The sequence below is a fragment of the Hippocampus bargibanti genome, linkage group LG12 (genome assembly GCF_051943395.1).
Source record: "Hippocampus bargibanti isolate YZ-2025 linkage group LG12, ASM5194339v1, whole genome shotgun sequence".
NCBI lineage: Eukaryota > Metazoa > Chordata > Actinopteri > Syngnathiformes > Syngnathidae > Hippocampus > Hippocampus bargibanti.
This window is the reverse complement of record NC_142745.1, coordinates 6,678,944-6,695,000: the sequence shown is the minus strand read 5'-3', so window position 1 is coordinate 6,695,000 and position 16,057 is coordinate 6,678,944. Positions and strand designations below refer to the sequence as shown.

At 41.5% G+C, this 16,057-nt stretch overlaps 1 long non-coding RNA gene across 6 annotated transcripts in view; it reads left to right on the top strand.

The window, feature by feature from the left end:
- Positions 1-16,057, top strand: part of LOC148890209 (uncharacterized) — a 36,082-nt gene that overhangs the window by 7,018 nt on the left and 13,007 nt on the right. The window contains exons 1-7 of one of the 6 annotated variants that reach the window (XR_016116701.1): positions 3,676-5,159; positions 5,245-5,415; positions 7,928-8,005; positions 8,535-8,668; positions 13,717-13,811; positions 15,035-15,148; positions 15,266-15,317. This is a non-coding gene — a long non-coding RNA (uncharacterized LOC148890209). The other 5 variants (XR_016116702.1, XR_016116699.1, XR_016116698.1 and 2 more) reach the window with 5 other exon arrangements.

Here is a 16,057-nt window from a genome sequence, read left to right as displayed (position 1 = left end):
TATATTATATTTGGAAAACGTTTCATTCATTGAAGGTGCGCCTTATATATGGAAAAGGTTTGAAAATACACCATTCCTTGGGGGGGGGGGGTGCCTTATACTCCAGTGCACGTTATACATTGGAAAATACGTTAGGTAAGAGTAAATCAACAACACTTGAGCTCATTGCTGTTGGCCATATGCCACACAATTCCATTCCATGGACATAGTTGAAAAAGCATTAGCAAAATGGCTGCATTCTTCAACAGATGACTTTGCGACATACTGAAATTTGGATGTATGGTACATACAACTACATCGGTGGACAGAAAGACAGCAGCTTTAAACTGTACTTGTCATATTATCACCCCAACTGTTTAAAGTAAATTTTAAATAAAAGTTTCTGTTGATATTTAGCCCTTAGCATAGATAGCGTACCATTTTTTTTTATTGACCATCTAAGCTAGCTTTCACTGTTAGCATATTTATAGTTGGATTTGCCTGTTCTGTAATACAGTGATGTGAAGTCTATCTATTCTGATGTTGATGTCAGTTTCAAACAAGGACCCAACAGGGGTTATAGTGTTCAAATTGAAAAAAAAAATGACTGCTGACAGGCAGAGCCAACGACAGTTCCTAGCCCTCTCACTGTGCTTTGTCTGTGGGATCCTTGGAATGTGCCGGAATGTGGGCTCCAACAGGTGAATACAGAGGGGGGAGGGGGATATCTCGACACGGTGAATTCAAAAGATGGAAAATCCATCTTCGTCCTATGGCACAGGTGTCAAAGTCAAGGCCCGCGGGCCAAATCTGGCCCACCACATCATTTTTTTTCGGCCCGCGAAAGCAAATCAAACTTGTTAAATTCCATGATGATTGCTAAAATCTGAGCCAAAATTTCATATTTTTGGATGTCAACCACAATAAAAGTCATTATTCTTGACTTCAGATTTGAAAACGAGTTATTCATTAATTTGCTGTGTGCTCTATATGTAATATTTGAAGGGATTTAAACATTCTAATGGGTTCCCCAAATTCATAACGGCCTTCGAGAGGAAACCATAACTACAATGTGGCCCACGGCAAAAAATGACTTTGACACCCCTGTCCTATGGGATGCTAACTGTCATTCATAACGCAAACGAATGAATGCGATTGTAACAGTGTGGCAGGATTTTAATAGCTGAGGAGACAGCGAAGACGTGTAAGAAAGTCAGCAATGGAGGACATTCAGCATGATTGTCATTTTTTCCCCCCCCTTGTCGTTTGTTACAGAATAAAAGGTACATTTTCCATTCGCATGGAAGTGTTTGTTTCCCTGTCATCCAATCAACTGACGCTATCATGTTGTGCTGCATCCCAACCAACAGAAGGCTGCTCGAAAACATTTCCACAGCGATCTGTTCCTCCCACAACAAACGGACCAAATTGTAGCGTTTGTAAAAACCAGTCTGTTTTCCTTGTGTGACTAAAGATTGAATGACAGGAAACCATTCTCCATTTCTTCAGTCAGACCAGAGAGAGGAAAGCGAGCGAACTGAGGTTGACTTAACATGAGCACAAGAGGCCAGACATTTCCTTTTATTTTTCCCTTGTGGCAATTTTTGTTCCCCCGTGGCTGATAGATGGGGTTGGGATGCCATTGTCACCTTACGAAGCACAGATCGTCCCACTCTCTCGCGGATGGACTGTCAGGATGTTTCTCATCTTCGCCACCTTTTTTTTTTTTTCATCCAATTCCAACCAGTCGTTGACGGGCATTTCTTGGGGTTAAACAGGAGAAATAACCAGCCTGAAGTGCAGTTGGATGAGACCGAAATGCTCCTCTGTCAGCCGCCGGTACCCAATCCACCCCTCCTGCCCCCCCACCGATCTTTTCCCTTCACTCAGATTGTTATCGTGGGTGAGCTTATTGCTTCCTGTAGAGACCTGGAGCTGCCTCCCCCTGTCTACTTTATGTTCCTGGATAAAAGCTAAAGCCAAATTATTACTACTTGCTATAAACTGGACAAAAGTATCAGATTTTTTTTTTGTCTGCAAAGAACCTCCACCAAAGTACTTTATGCTCGTAGCAGGATTTCTTCCTATTTTTATTTAATTTTAGTTCCATCGACGCCGTAGTTGTTTCCTCTCAAAGTACAGGCTGTCCCAAAAAAAGGTTGGAATCATTTGAAATATTAATATACGAGTACATGTCCCATGCAAGGGAAATTAAATATCTTTCATTAATGTTTTTCAAAATAAAAGCTGTTTAACCCTCATATTATGTTACAGGTCCGTTTTACCCGTTTCCGTTTTTGTGTTGACTAAAGCACTGGAAATCCTCTCTTTTTCCTTTCTTCAAAACACTTCTAAAATATCCCAACGGGATAGAAAATATGGTGTCTCTCTTTTCAGGTGTGTTTATGATATATCAGAAATGCTAAACAGTTATTTGACTGTTTTGTGTGGATTTTTACACATGGGTAAAAATGACCCACAAAATAATCAATGTGATTTTTTTTTTTCCTCGGCATAATATGTGGGTTAAGAAAATGATTGAAATGTCGAAAACGTTTAAAAACAGGTCTAGGCTTGGTCACAGTTCTTAAAGGACAACCGATGTCACTTTTTTGTTTTTAACTGACATCAGAAAAACTTTTTATAGCATCTAAAATACCCAAAACACGCAATATGATATTTTTATGCAACTGCAAAACACCAATAAAAATGACTTAGTGTCCAAAATCTGCAAAAAATTGAGCTGCGAATTGGGCATTTTCAGAAAGTCCCGCCCCCAGTTTGTGACGTCTTGCATTGCTTGTGAATCAAAACAATGGCTTCAGATTCTGAGAATATGCTTTCTTGTTACACATCCAGTTATGAATATGATTCAAATAGTGCTGAAGAGGAAAGCATACATGTTTGTAATCGATTCAATAATTTATTTGTGCCATTTTGAGGCAACATTGGGGGGAAATCTCTCACCCAAAAAAGAGAGGTACAAAATGGCGACCTCCTGTGTCCACCTCCGTTTCCACAGGCTGATAAATTCCTTATATGGCGTTTGGACGCCCTCTTCTGGCCTTCTGGCGGCTTTTGGGTGCAACACAAGGTCCCCATACCAAACAAGTACAGCAAAATACATTGACGTGATGGAAGGACCGCTACAATGCGTCTTTTTTACGGTCAGGGGCGGTCCTTTAGTGACGTCACATACGGACTCGTCACCAACTCAAAAACAAGACTTCCTGAATATTCAGCGCGAGTCTTAAAACGTAAAATATAGCTATATGCCGTGGAATCTTTATAAAAAAAGCTCAGTAGAAGTCATTTGAAGCTATTTTACAAATTATGGACACAACTTGTCCGGAGACGTCGGTTGTCCTTTAAATCACAACATGCTCTTTTCATTTTTGTGCTTTCATTATTATTATTTTTTATTTCCTTGAAAATGGAAGTGACATACTCTGGTTAAACAAAAAAAACCATACCATATTTTCTCAATTACTGATGTTTTTTTTAAGAACCACCACCAGAGTACTTTATGCTTGTAATTATTATTTTTTTTGTGTGTGTACTTGCATGTACGTACGTGTGTATATGCGCCACTTACAAATTGTATTATTTTGATGACTACATTTCATCCTCCCGCTTCTATAACCGCAGCACTTCGAGAGTAATCCGACACTTCCACCCTCTGACACCAACGACTCCTGCGTCCCCTGATTGGATTTGACTCAACATATTGACCCCCCCCCCATTCCTCCCCTTCCCCCCTCCTCCACTGAAACAAACACCCTTTTATAGACACGATTGCCCAAACAAACACAGAATCCAACCACACCCAAAAAGCTACTTTAGAAGGTTGTTTACGCGGCGGCTCTTATTCTCAGTAAAAGCTGCTAATAAGAGCAAATTACTGCCAACAACTCGAGCGCATCAAGTGGCTCGATGCTGCTCCGCCGTAATGGAGTTAACTTGTGACCAATCCGATTAGGAGCCTGCAAGGGGCCATTGGAGCCTGAGGAAGGGGACGGACGGGGGGAGAGTGGTTGAGACGACAGAGGGTGGAGTAGCAAAGGGTCCTGGGGGAAATACCTGGCTCCTGGGGGCCACTAACTGTCATTGTTTTTGACATAACATCATTTGGATGGAATGGGAGCCAGATTGACGGACTCGATGTGTGTGTTTTTTTTTTTTGTTAGTTTCTTATTCTCGACCTCTTGGTAAACCAGAACAGTGAAACGTGTTCCATTGATAAATTGGGTTTGACTACAGTTAGGACCTTTTGATCCTGGTTTAGTTGGAGTCACCCTTATCCAATATGTAGCGTGCTGTAACCCTGCAGACAAAAAGTTGCAGCGGCCTTCAAGTAAAGGCATCAGGTCGAGTGTTGGTCTTTTGAAGCGTTTGCATGTTCTGTTTTTTTTTTTTTTTTTTTTTTCTTTCTGGCTACTTGGACTTCCTCCCACATGCTCCAGTTCTTTGGAGACACTAAATCAAGGGTGGGCAATTGATTTAGCAAAGGGGCCACATGAGGAACTGGAACGTTTGCCCACGGCCAAGACAACATGCCAAACTTCGGCTTGTGTTCTTGAATATGTTCTATATTTGTTTGAATGGACTGACAAAAAGGATGTTGTCATGTTTGTTGTTTAACTGAATCACTGCCAGTCACGAATTTAGTCAGGAATTGAAAATATGACGTAGAGAGCCATTCTCAAATTTGGTTGGTTTTGTTTTTTCATGCTTGGGTGCTGATGAAACACTGGCCAGACATCTGGCAATGTTTTTCCCATTCCACAAGGGGCAGAATTTCCCTTTTTTTCCCATGTTAGCACTATGTTCCAGCTTCAGATATTGTTAAAACGCTGTATAAACCAATATGTATGTATGTATTACATTGTATTTTGGAAAGCCGCCCCCATTTCAAGCTCTGATAACTCCAGACCCATGCAACTTAGGAATTAACTCTTTTTTTTTAATGAAATAATAATAATACATTTTATTTATAAGCACCTTTCAGAAGGAAGAGAGTCTAAAGTTTCTACCACTGTATTGAATGTTTATGTACTCCTAAAACTCAATATTCTGTGGGTCCTGGAATTCAAGTGACAATGACAAAAACCCTGGCATCGGTGGAGTGGACACATTTTTGCACATTGTCTGGCAGTGAATAGGAAATACAGGTTATAGTTGTAAGTACATGTATATAGATAAATATAATGTTATTGACTATGATGTATCATGATACGTTGATGACTCTCTTCTTTCTACATGCAGGAAGTAAGAACCACGTTCACATTAGGACCAGTTTTGTTGTTTCCTGCTCTCCCCACGAAATGTGTGACTAAATGGTTTGGAAAAGTCCCTTATATAGCAAAAATGTCTCCAAGTTGTCAACAAATTGCAGTTCTGGCTCGCTACCTCCTTCGAAACCGTGTCCACATGTAGGTATGTAAAATGGCAGAATGACTTCCAAAATAAAATGTTTTATTTTGACTTTAAGGTATCTGCTAATGACAGAAAGTAGATTGTTTTTTTTTCACAGATCATTTTTTAATATGTCTACTGTCAACTCATAATGACTTTTTCGGTGAATTCAACAACATTGACTCTTGGAAATTGTACACCCCCCTTTAATTTGAAATATTGTTTCTGGTTTCAATATTTCCCATGGTTTATAAAAACCTAAATGAATGACATTTGAAGCAAGAACTATTTGAGCGCATAGGCTCTCGTCATGATGTTTTGAATCGAATACTTACAAAGTTAAGGATGGGCATCTCCCCTCGTGAGTCAAAGCTCTCTCGGACGTTGACGGCCGCTGTTGCCGCGTTTGTTTTTGTTCTGCTTCGTGTGAGACATTAGGCTCGCTCGTGACCCGAGGGGTCAGCGAGAACACAGCCTTCAGCTCGCCGGGGTCAGCTTTGTTTGACGTCTGGAAATGTTGGAGCTGAAACTCAAAGCAGGCCCGTTAATCAAAGCTAATGCGACTTTGATGCGGCTGCATCTCCACTTCATTGAACCTCCATTACCTCGGCCCCGGCCGGCTTCCTCATTCCGCGTCTCCGTCCGCCCTCCTTCCCCTGTTCAACTGGCTCCATTACCAGAAGCCCCTCGCCGCCGCCCCCTTTCATTCAAACCGCTTCCCTTAGGCATCGCAAACCTCATTTGCACAGACATGTTTAGCCAGCACAGGAAGCAACCCATGCCCTTAACAAAATTACAGTCCAGCCAGCGAATGAGCCGCGGGGCCGGTCTGCGGGGACCAATCACTGAAGGCTCTCGGCTCGACCGGTTCCTCATTTAAAAGGAGCCTCACAAACTGTACTTTTTTTTCCCCCCTTTCTAATATCGTTCAGCAGCTTCGGAGCTGACCAGCAACTCACCTCTCAATGATGTGAACTAATGTGCTCCATTTCAGCTTTTCTATGCACTTCATGCGCTGCTTTGAACGATGTTAGCGATAAGCCTTGTAATGATGGTGATGTAAATGTAGCGAGCGCTGCGTTAACAGACTCAGGGTGCATGGCCGCGCTCTGATCGCTATCTCGGCGGCGCCTCAGTAATTTGGCTCTGAAGTTTGCTCTATTAACGGAACACTGCTTTGCCTTTCCCCTCTCGTGTCCTTTTCCTTCTCGCATCCTGCATTCCTCTTTGATACTCACAAATGTCTATCTTCCCCCGGTCACATTCAGTCAACTTTCACTTGATAACTGTACGATTACCCGTGTTAATAGTTTCAACTTTTAACTATGACCCCAATATATAAAACTTGACAAACATCCGCTGTGCCCTTAAAGGACAACCGACGTCACTTTTTTTGTTTCCGAACTGACATCAGAAAAACGTTTTATAGCATCTAAAATACCCAAAACACGCAGTATGATATTTTTATTCAGAGGCAAAACACCAATAAAAATGACTTAAAGTGTCCAAAATCTGCAAAAAAATGTGCTGCAAATTGCGCATTTTCAGAAAGTCCCGCCCCCGGTTTGTGACGTCACGCCAAGACGTTTTGCATTGCTGGAGAATCAAAACAATGCCTTCAGATTCGGAGAATATGCATTCTTGTTACACATCTCGTTATGAATATGATTCAAATAGTTCTGAAGAGGAAAGCATACATGTTTGCAATCGATTAAAGAATTTATTTTGTGCATTTTGAGGCAACATTGGGGGGAAATGTCTCACCCTAAAAAAGAGGCACAAAAGGGCGACCTCCTGTGGCCACCTCCGTCTCCACAGGCTGATAAATTCCTTATATGGAGCTTGGACGCCCTCTTCTGGTGGCTTTTGGGTGCAACACGAGGTTGTCAGACCAACCAAGTATAGCAAAATACATTGACGTGATGGAAGGACTGCTACAATGTGTCTTTTTTTCGGTCAGGGACGTTCCTTTAGTGACGTCACGTAAGGACTCGTCGCCAACTCTAAAACAAGACATCCTGAATATTCAGCGTGAGTCTTAAAACGTAAAATATAGCTATATGCGGTGGAATCTTATTAAAATAAGCTCAGTAGAAGTCGTTTGAAGTGATTTTACAAATTATGGACACAACTTGTCCGGAGACGTCGGTTGTCCTTTAACACTTTAATTGAAAGCTCATGAGCTGGCTAAACATTACCATACACAGAAAACGTTTCTGGTTGGTCCTCACAAAGGCACCAAATGAGGCTCTATATGCTCCACATATGTCACACACGTTGTCGTTTTTGTGCCACTAATTGCCCACAACAATATACAAGTATTCATTCTCACTGAAATCCCCAAAAAAATCAGAATTGACATTCATTTTTAATAGCCGGTTAGCACAACATGCCTTATGCCTCACACTTGCCTTTGTCAGGCTACGTAGGAGGGCTCATGTCTCTTTGATTCCTGTTCACTATTCCAAGGTGCTCTGCGGTGTTGCGAGGACCAACAAGCCTCCATTAAATGTCTGATTCCGTATGCATCCAGGGCTGCAGAGGGGAAGCCGTGTGAGATATCTCCCCATCCCTCATTCCAATCACCTTTCGCTGCATGCCCTCTGCTCAGGTAATTAACTTCTCCCTCCACCGGGTCCCTCTCTGCTCCTTATCTGGACTCCATTCTGTTAAAACTATCAGCCTTCCTCGCCCACCGCCATGTCTAATTCCTCTGCTCGAAGGTGGGGAATAATCCAAGGCCAACACCTGCCCTCTGCCATTTCTTCTTCTTCTTCTTCTTCCATCACATCACTCATGACACACGTTTGGTACCCTTCATCCTTCTATTCTTCTTTTGTCCCCCCTTAAAAAAAATGAAAAACAAGAAAAGAAACAGTGCTTTTTGACAATTCTGTTCTCTCTGAATGGAGATTCAAGCGTGTGTGATTGGATTAATTAAACGTGTTATCCCGATCTTTGAAAGGTAGACGTGATCCCTGTTCACTATATCCTGATTAACACTCTTTCTGTCTCTCTCGGTCTCTCTCTCTTTCACACACAGATTCAAGGTGAGCAAAGACAAGTGAAATCTTGGGCGTTTTGAAACTGCTGGGGATTAAGAAAAAGATTGTAATTGCTTTCTCCCTCCTCCACTTTAGGTTCATCTGGATCAACGACTTGTTACTTCTGTCGGGCATAGCGGGGATGTCTTTGGACAAAGAACCAATGAGAGGAACAGGACAAGACCAGGAAGCTTTGGCACCGGCGCTAATCATTTATGATATAGAAAAAGGTATCGTGGCCCTGCTATCAGATACAGGAAGGAAAATAGAAAGACAAGCGTGATGTTTGGCAGATAATCCCAAACCTGATTGAATGTCACAGCACTTCTCCCTCCGTCTTCTCTTTATGTCCTTCTCTCGTTTCATGTGACTCTCAGTGTGTGGTAGCGCTCTCTCAGCTTGAGGCCAAGTGTTAAGTGTGTGTTTGCGTGTGCGTGCGTGTGTGTGTACTGAGGATTTGTTCCAGATTGTGTGCGATTTAACCCACATTGTTAAATACGAAAATCAACTCATCTCAGTGCAAGTGAAGCCATGCAGTCGTACTTTTCCTTTGAAAGACTTACTGGTCTTCCTTTTTTGGGGGGAGTAAAAGGCTAAGAGATAGGGATTTGCGTACATGTTGAACAATCATAATTTTATTTCATCTCATTTTCCGTAGCGCTTATTCCTCATTAGGGTCGCGGGGGGTGCTGGAGCCTATCTCAGCTGTCTTCGGGCACGAGGCGGGGGACACCCTGAATTGGTTGCCAGCCAATCGCAGGGCACACAAAGACATACAACAGTCACTCTCACACTCACACCTATGGACAATTTGGAGTGGCCAATCTGCCCGCCATGCATGTTTTTGGAGTGTGGGAGGAAACCCGAGGACCCGGAGAAAACCCACGCGGGTCCGGGGAGAACATGCAAACTCCACACAGGGAGGCCGGACCGGGACGCGAACCGGCGACCTCTCACTGTATATCCCCCTATGTGTTTATTTTTAATGAATTTATTTATTTATGAAATATGCAAACAGGAGTTAATTCTATAAGGCCCTGCCTCCTTTGACACTTATGTCTAAAGGCAAGATCAAATACCCTCTTCACACATGCCCATTACACTCATCTTTCTCGTTGTGCACACGTGGCAAAACATTTACATTCTGGATCTCATTAACAACATCGAGCGAAAAAGAAATAAGAGGACGCCATTAGGAAACAGTGCAGCGATTATGCCTAATGACGTCTCTTAACTTCATGGATCCAATCCCTCTTTATCGTGTTTTCCTCTACTTTCCATGTGTGTAGTCGGTCTAGCAAGCAACCCCGGTGTAAAATGACCCATCGTAAAGTCGGAGCTTTGTTAGCGTGACAAAGCTACGGCGTAAGCACTCACATAGCAATCTAAGTGAGGCGTTGCATAAAAAGCCCTCCTGAAAATGTGCCGCCATGTCGCATATTTTGTGTGTAGAAACTGATTGGGTAGGAAAGAGGGCCATTTCCAGCGTTTACCTTTCGGTTCATCTTAAAATGGATGCCATATTCATTCCCATTCAATTTCCACTTTTCGATTCCAATATTCGGCATAACTGTACCAATCTGGACCGTGAAACCCCGCCCCCTCTGAAAACGTATCACCTGTAGATTTCGTTCAAAGTTGACTGGTCCGCGCTCATTCGAATACACCAAAATGAAACAGTAAATACAATAAAATACAATTACTTTCCTAAAAAGGTCTCACCTTGCACAAAAGTGTAATGAAATAGCCGCAACGATTTGTTTTGGAAAGGTCCCATGTTGTCACTTTGGGTCTGTTTCATTGTGACTAAGTAGATTATCATAGACAGACAGCGATGGAGCCGGCACGACATTAATACTATTAGTACCTACGAACTGAGCAGGACCGATCAATTGTCAATCCAAATGTTGTTTGGCAAAGACTCACTGGCGATAAGGACTTTGAAATGAAGAGCACTTTGCCCTCTACGTGATAACCATTTCTTAAAGGGCAGGGCGTTTCCGCCAATCCAAAAATGGAGAGAGTTCACTTCCAACGAGTTCCGATTGCTTTTTGCCGTGCAAGGTGATTGATCATCAATCTGATGGAATCTGATGACAAACCGGCTTTGCATTGACCATCTTGGACCACATTGGGTAAAAGGATTAGTTTTGTTCACAGCCTAATTTGACGGTATCCATTTCTTGGAAGAAATTCCAACGGACCCCCAAAAAAAGAGAGAGAGAGAGAATATGTGATTTCCAATCTCTTGTGTGTCCCACCGTCACGATAGCCTTGCTGTCTGGCCTCCGTTATCTCTCTATAAAAGTGGACATTATTCGATTAAGCGTTGGGCCCAACATCTGATATGTTACGAATACCTGTCATTATTAATTATGAAGAACAATTAGAGCAGAAGGGGAAATGGGGGATAATGCGTTCCATTTTTTACAGTCATGGACCTGGATTCGCTTGATGTCATCATTTCTGGGAATAATGCTAGTTTGCGTGGCTGTATTGTTACTCCTCACGTATGTTGGGGAAAACAACCGTATTTTCCGGTGTATAAGGCGTACCCAAAAGCCTTCATTTTTGTCAAAAAATGACCCCGCGTCTTATATTCTTGTGCATTTTATGTATGGAAAAAGTTTGAAAATACACCATTCGTTGGGGGTGCACCTTGTATGCCACAAAATAAGGTATATGACTGAGTTTGTAATGCCCCGTTAACTCCCATTCAAATGTGGGGTCACTTGACTTTTGCACTTGAAATGAAATATCGGTTATTTGGCTTGAAAAGATATATATATATATATATATATATATATATATATATATAAATCGAATGTATTATTAATGTTGTATTGATAGTTGTATTATAATTAATATTTATTTTTACTATTATTATTATTATCGGGCAGAGTGAACGCTGGCGCGAATGGCTGCTGCTGCTCACCTGCACGCAAGAAAATATCCCGTGACTGTAAAGTGTCCTTGAGAGTTTTGAAAGGCGCTTAGAAATGAAATGGATTATTATATATATATATATATATATATATATATATATATATATATATATATATTTTTTTGTTATATTGTTTTTGTTGTATATTTTAATATATAATAGCAATTATAAAAGTATGAAATAGTCATTATAGTAATTATAAGGTATTGTATTATATAATTATAATTATAAAGTTTAAAGTCAAATAATTATAGTAATTATAAATTATAAATCATAATAATAATTGTTTTATATATTTTTTTTGCTGCCTTTAAAGGACAACCGACGTCTCCGGACAAGTTGTGTCCATAATTTGTAAAATGGCTTCAAATGACTTCTACTGAGCGTATTTTACAAAGATTCCACCGCATATAGCTAGCTATATTTTACGTTTTAAGAGTCGCGCTGAATATTCAGGAAGTCGTGTTTTTGAGTTGGTGACGAGTCCGTACGTGATGTCACTAAAGGAACGCCCCACACCGAAAAAAAGACACATTGTAGCAGTCCTTCCATCACGTCAATGTACGTATTTTGCTGTATTGTTTGGTCTGAAAACCTTGTGTTGCACCCAAAAGCCGCAAGAAGAGGGTGTCCAAGCTCTATATAAGGAATTTATCAGCCTGTGGCCACGGAGGTGGTCACAGGAGGTCGCCATTTTGTGCCTCTTTTCTGGTGATCCGTTTCTCCCCAATATTACCTCAAAATGTCATGGAATAAATTCTTTAATCGTTTGCAAACATGTATGCTTTCCTCTTCAGAACTATTTGAATCCTATTCATAACTGGATGTGTAACAAGAGAGCATATTCTCCGAATCTGAAGCCATTGTTTTGATTATCCAGAAATGCAAGACGTCTTGGCGTGATGTCACGAACTGGGGGCGGGACTTTCTGAAAATGCCCAATTCGCAGCTCAATTTTTTGCAGATTTTGGACACTAAGTCATTTTTATTGGTGTTTTGCAGTTGAAAATAAACACGCAATATGATAAAAATATCATATTGCGTGTTTTGGGTATTTTAGATGCTATAAAACGTTTTTCTGATGTCAGTTAAAAACAAAAAAGTGACGTCGGTTGTCCTTTAATAGTCATATATATCTGTAATTGTAATTATATTCTAATATACAATAATAATTATTGTATATATAAAGTATATACTGTATATACCGCTGCACACCTGCAGAAAAACTTATCCCGTGACTGTAAAATGACTTTGAGAGTTTTTAAAGGCACTTATAAATGAAATGTATCATTATCATCATATATATCATACTCAGGTGCAGTGAACTATAGTGCTATGCAGTGTTATTTTCCATCGTCATTGATTCCTGTCGGACTTAACTGAGGAACATTCTTCCACCTTGAATAATTTCGGACTTGCTCACGGTTCTCGGCACGTTCAGTAATCCATCCACCTTTCAGTCAAACACCTCAGTAGACTCCGGTGGTCTCAAAGAAGGAACCCAAACTCCATTCCTGGCCATCTCATCCTTGGCTAATCCTTGGAGGAGAAAGCAGTCATCAAATGGAAGCAGAGTCCTTCACTGATGACATGATTGGTGCCTCAGCTCAATTTCTACAAAAGGTCAACGATTGCAATGCAAGAAGGATCCCGGTTAACTTTGGTTAATAGGCGGAGCACACCTTGAACTGCTTGCCCATCAATCCCAGAACACAAGAACCATTCATACTCACCTGCACACCAATTAGACGATTTAAAACTTATAATTAACCGAAGATGTATTTTTTTGGGAATGAGGTTGAATTCCCAAGTACCAAAGCCACTCCCACCCCAGAACACACAAACGCCACACAGGAATACCAGAGCCACTCAACCACCGCGCCGCCTTCATCAATGATGAGTTGCTATTCTCATTGTATTTGATCATATTTCCTTGCATAAATATGTGTGTGTCAATAAGTATGTTGTTCAGATTAATACTCCATTGTGAATAATGGTGAGGGTAATGGTGGCAGGCGAGTGGGGTGGGGCGGGGGCGAGGGGGCACCAGGGGATCGTGTGACAAGAGTCAGACTGAACCCGGCGCCTACACGCTTCTCAGGGGTCACGCCGGGGTCATCATGCGGTTACTGTGCCCACTGCCTCACGCGCACACACAAAACGTATACAGTGGATCGTCCCACGGTGTCCGCACAATTCATTTTCACACGACCGCAGTTTGAGAATATGCACATGAAAACCGCAAATATTACTCGTTTGATGTATTTATCATTGCTTTGTTGAATAAATGCACTCACAACATCTCCCCCCTTCTTTGCCGGGGTAACCCGATAGCTCTGCGTTCTGTCCCCTGCCATTCATGACATCAACAACAGTTTGGACATCGCTGAAAATGATGAACCGATGGGACGGAAGCAGCGTTATGCGAGGTATGATGAAGACACCAGAGGAGGAAGTCAAGGAGAGACGCTAGCTCAGGTTTCAGTATTTTCATGCCTCATCCTCATTACTGTAATGTGCCAGGGGCACTTAACGGCCGCATAAAAGGCTCTGTGATACGCACAATAAACAGCATTACACAATGAATTTGAGCATAAGAGGCAGACTGTTAAACGTAGTGACCCAAACGACTCCCGGCGCCTCTCTTCGCGCACAGCACCTCGCGCCGGCTAACTTCATTACCCATTCCTCTTCGCCGGCACAGCCTATTGAAACCTAATTACCACAACCGGAGTCAAATGAAAAGCTTTTGCTCGCAATGACTGCAATCCATCCTGTGACAAATGAACGCCGCCGCTTCCACGATGTTATTAGAGGCGACGCAGCGCGCGAGAACATCTTCATCGACGCTTCCTTTGAAACGCTCCAGCGGGTACTTTCAGACTGACGGCATAATGTAGCCTTCGAGACAGACAATGGGCGGAAGTAATAAGTATCCTTAATTTATTTCAATGTCACCTTTTGGCTGTAACGCAAATGATTTTCTCTTGAGTCTATAAGTCAAAGCGAACAGGCGACTTTGCTTTAAGTGCCTGTAATGGTAAACATTGACAGGCAACTACATCAGGTACACCCGGTGTAATCTTATCAGTACTTGCTAAGATAATAGTCACTTTTGATTGACACGGTCAGGGAATGGTTCGCATTCGGGTTCACAAATGAAGTACAACTCCATCACAATAAGAGCTGTTATAACATTGTAGACATGATTTAGTCGAAAAATGGCTTCAAAAAGGATTTCAAATCCATTACAGAGCATTGTCATCAAATGGTGAGTATAGTTTTTGCTTTTTTGAATGTTGCTGTGCCGATGACCATTTTGTGTTTGGGAGCCTTTTACTGAGAGAGTTGCTTGTTCTGTAGCCACCAAAGGACATATGTCCTCTTGTGCCGGTCCCAAGCATCCGATGTAAAAGCTTGGCCAAAATAAACATGCGGATCAAACCTCTAAAGATGGAGGACACTGATTTGCTGTGGCGACCCCTCGAAGGGAAAAGCCGAAAGGAAAAGAAGAAAAAGACAAAGCTAAACTAAACTAGTGACATTTTGGTTACTGACCATTTGGATATCGTTCTGATATTGCCATATTAGTTGAGAATCTTCAATTAAATAGTGGACATCCTCTTATCTTTTCCTCTCTCCCACAAGCAAGGCCGCTGGCATGGCTGAATCCTTGGAAGGTGTGCGCATCTCCACCCTAAATTCCCGGAACCATAATTTTACGGATCGCCGTCCACTCTTACTTGCGGCGTGCCTTAGCGACGAGGTAAGGGTGACTTTTGTCTCTGATATAATCAACGATGCGGCGCGAGCGAGTTCTTGCTCACGGCGTCGGATCAGATCGGCATTACTACAGATGCGACGATATGGTTTTCCTTTTCAGATGGTGCAGATATACCTAAGCGGAAAAAAGAAAGACTGCATTCATCCACAGGGTAAATATTATATTTATTGAGTATTTATTCCCAAGGGCAAAATTTCAATAATTTCTATGTACTGTCTCCTCATCTGGGGACATTTGCATGTACCGTATTTTCCGGTGTGTAAGGCGAACCACAGTATAAGGTGCACCCCCAATGAATGGTGAATTTTCAAACCTTTTCAATATATAAGGCCCATCGGACTATAAGGCACACCTTAAATGAATGAAAACGTTTTTCAAATATAATATATAAATACAGTGAGACCTCAACTTACAAACACCTTATCTTACAAACTTTTCGTCTTACAAACGTCAAATTTCTGAAAATTAAAACTTTATAATAAGCACTATTTTCATAATACACACCCACCACGGGTGGCGGAGTTCGGCGGAAGCACACGACCGAACAGCACCAGAGGTTAAGTTACCAACAGGAAGGTGACTCTCCTTCCATAAGCCATCAACGACCATCAAAAAGGTAAATATAACTTTATTTTACAGCAGTTTATTTCTTTAATTACAGTCCTCTAGTAATGCGCCTCTCTTTCCAAACAGCAATTCCTTTTGACCTTTGACCTCCAACGCCATTCCATCAAGCCATAAATGACCATCACAAATGTAAATAAAATGACTTTATGATACAATGCAGTGTATTTCTTTCATTACAATACAATAGCACATTTATTATACATAGAATAAGGTATGTTGTGTGTAATTTTTTAGGCTTATTTAGTTGAAAAGTATATTTTATGG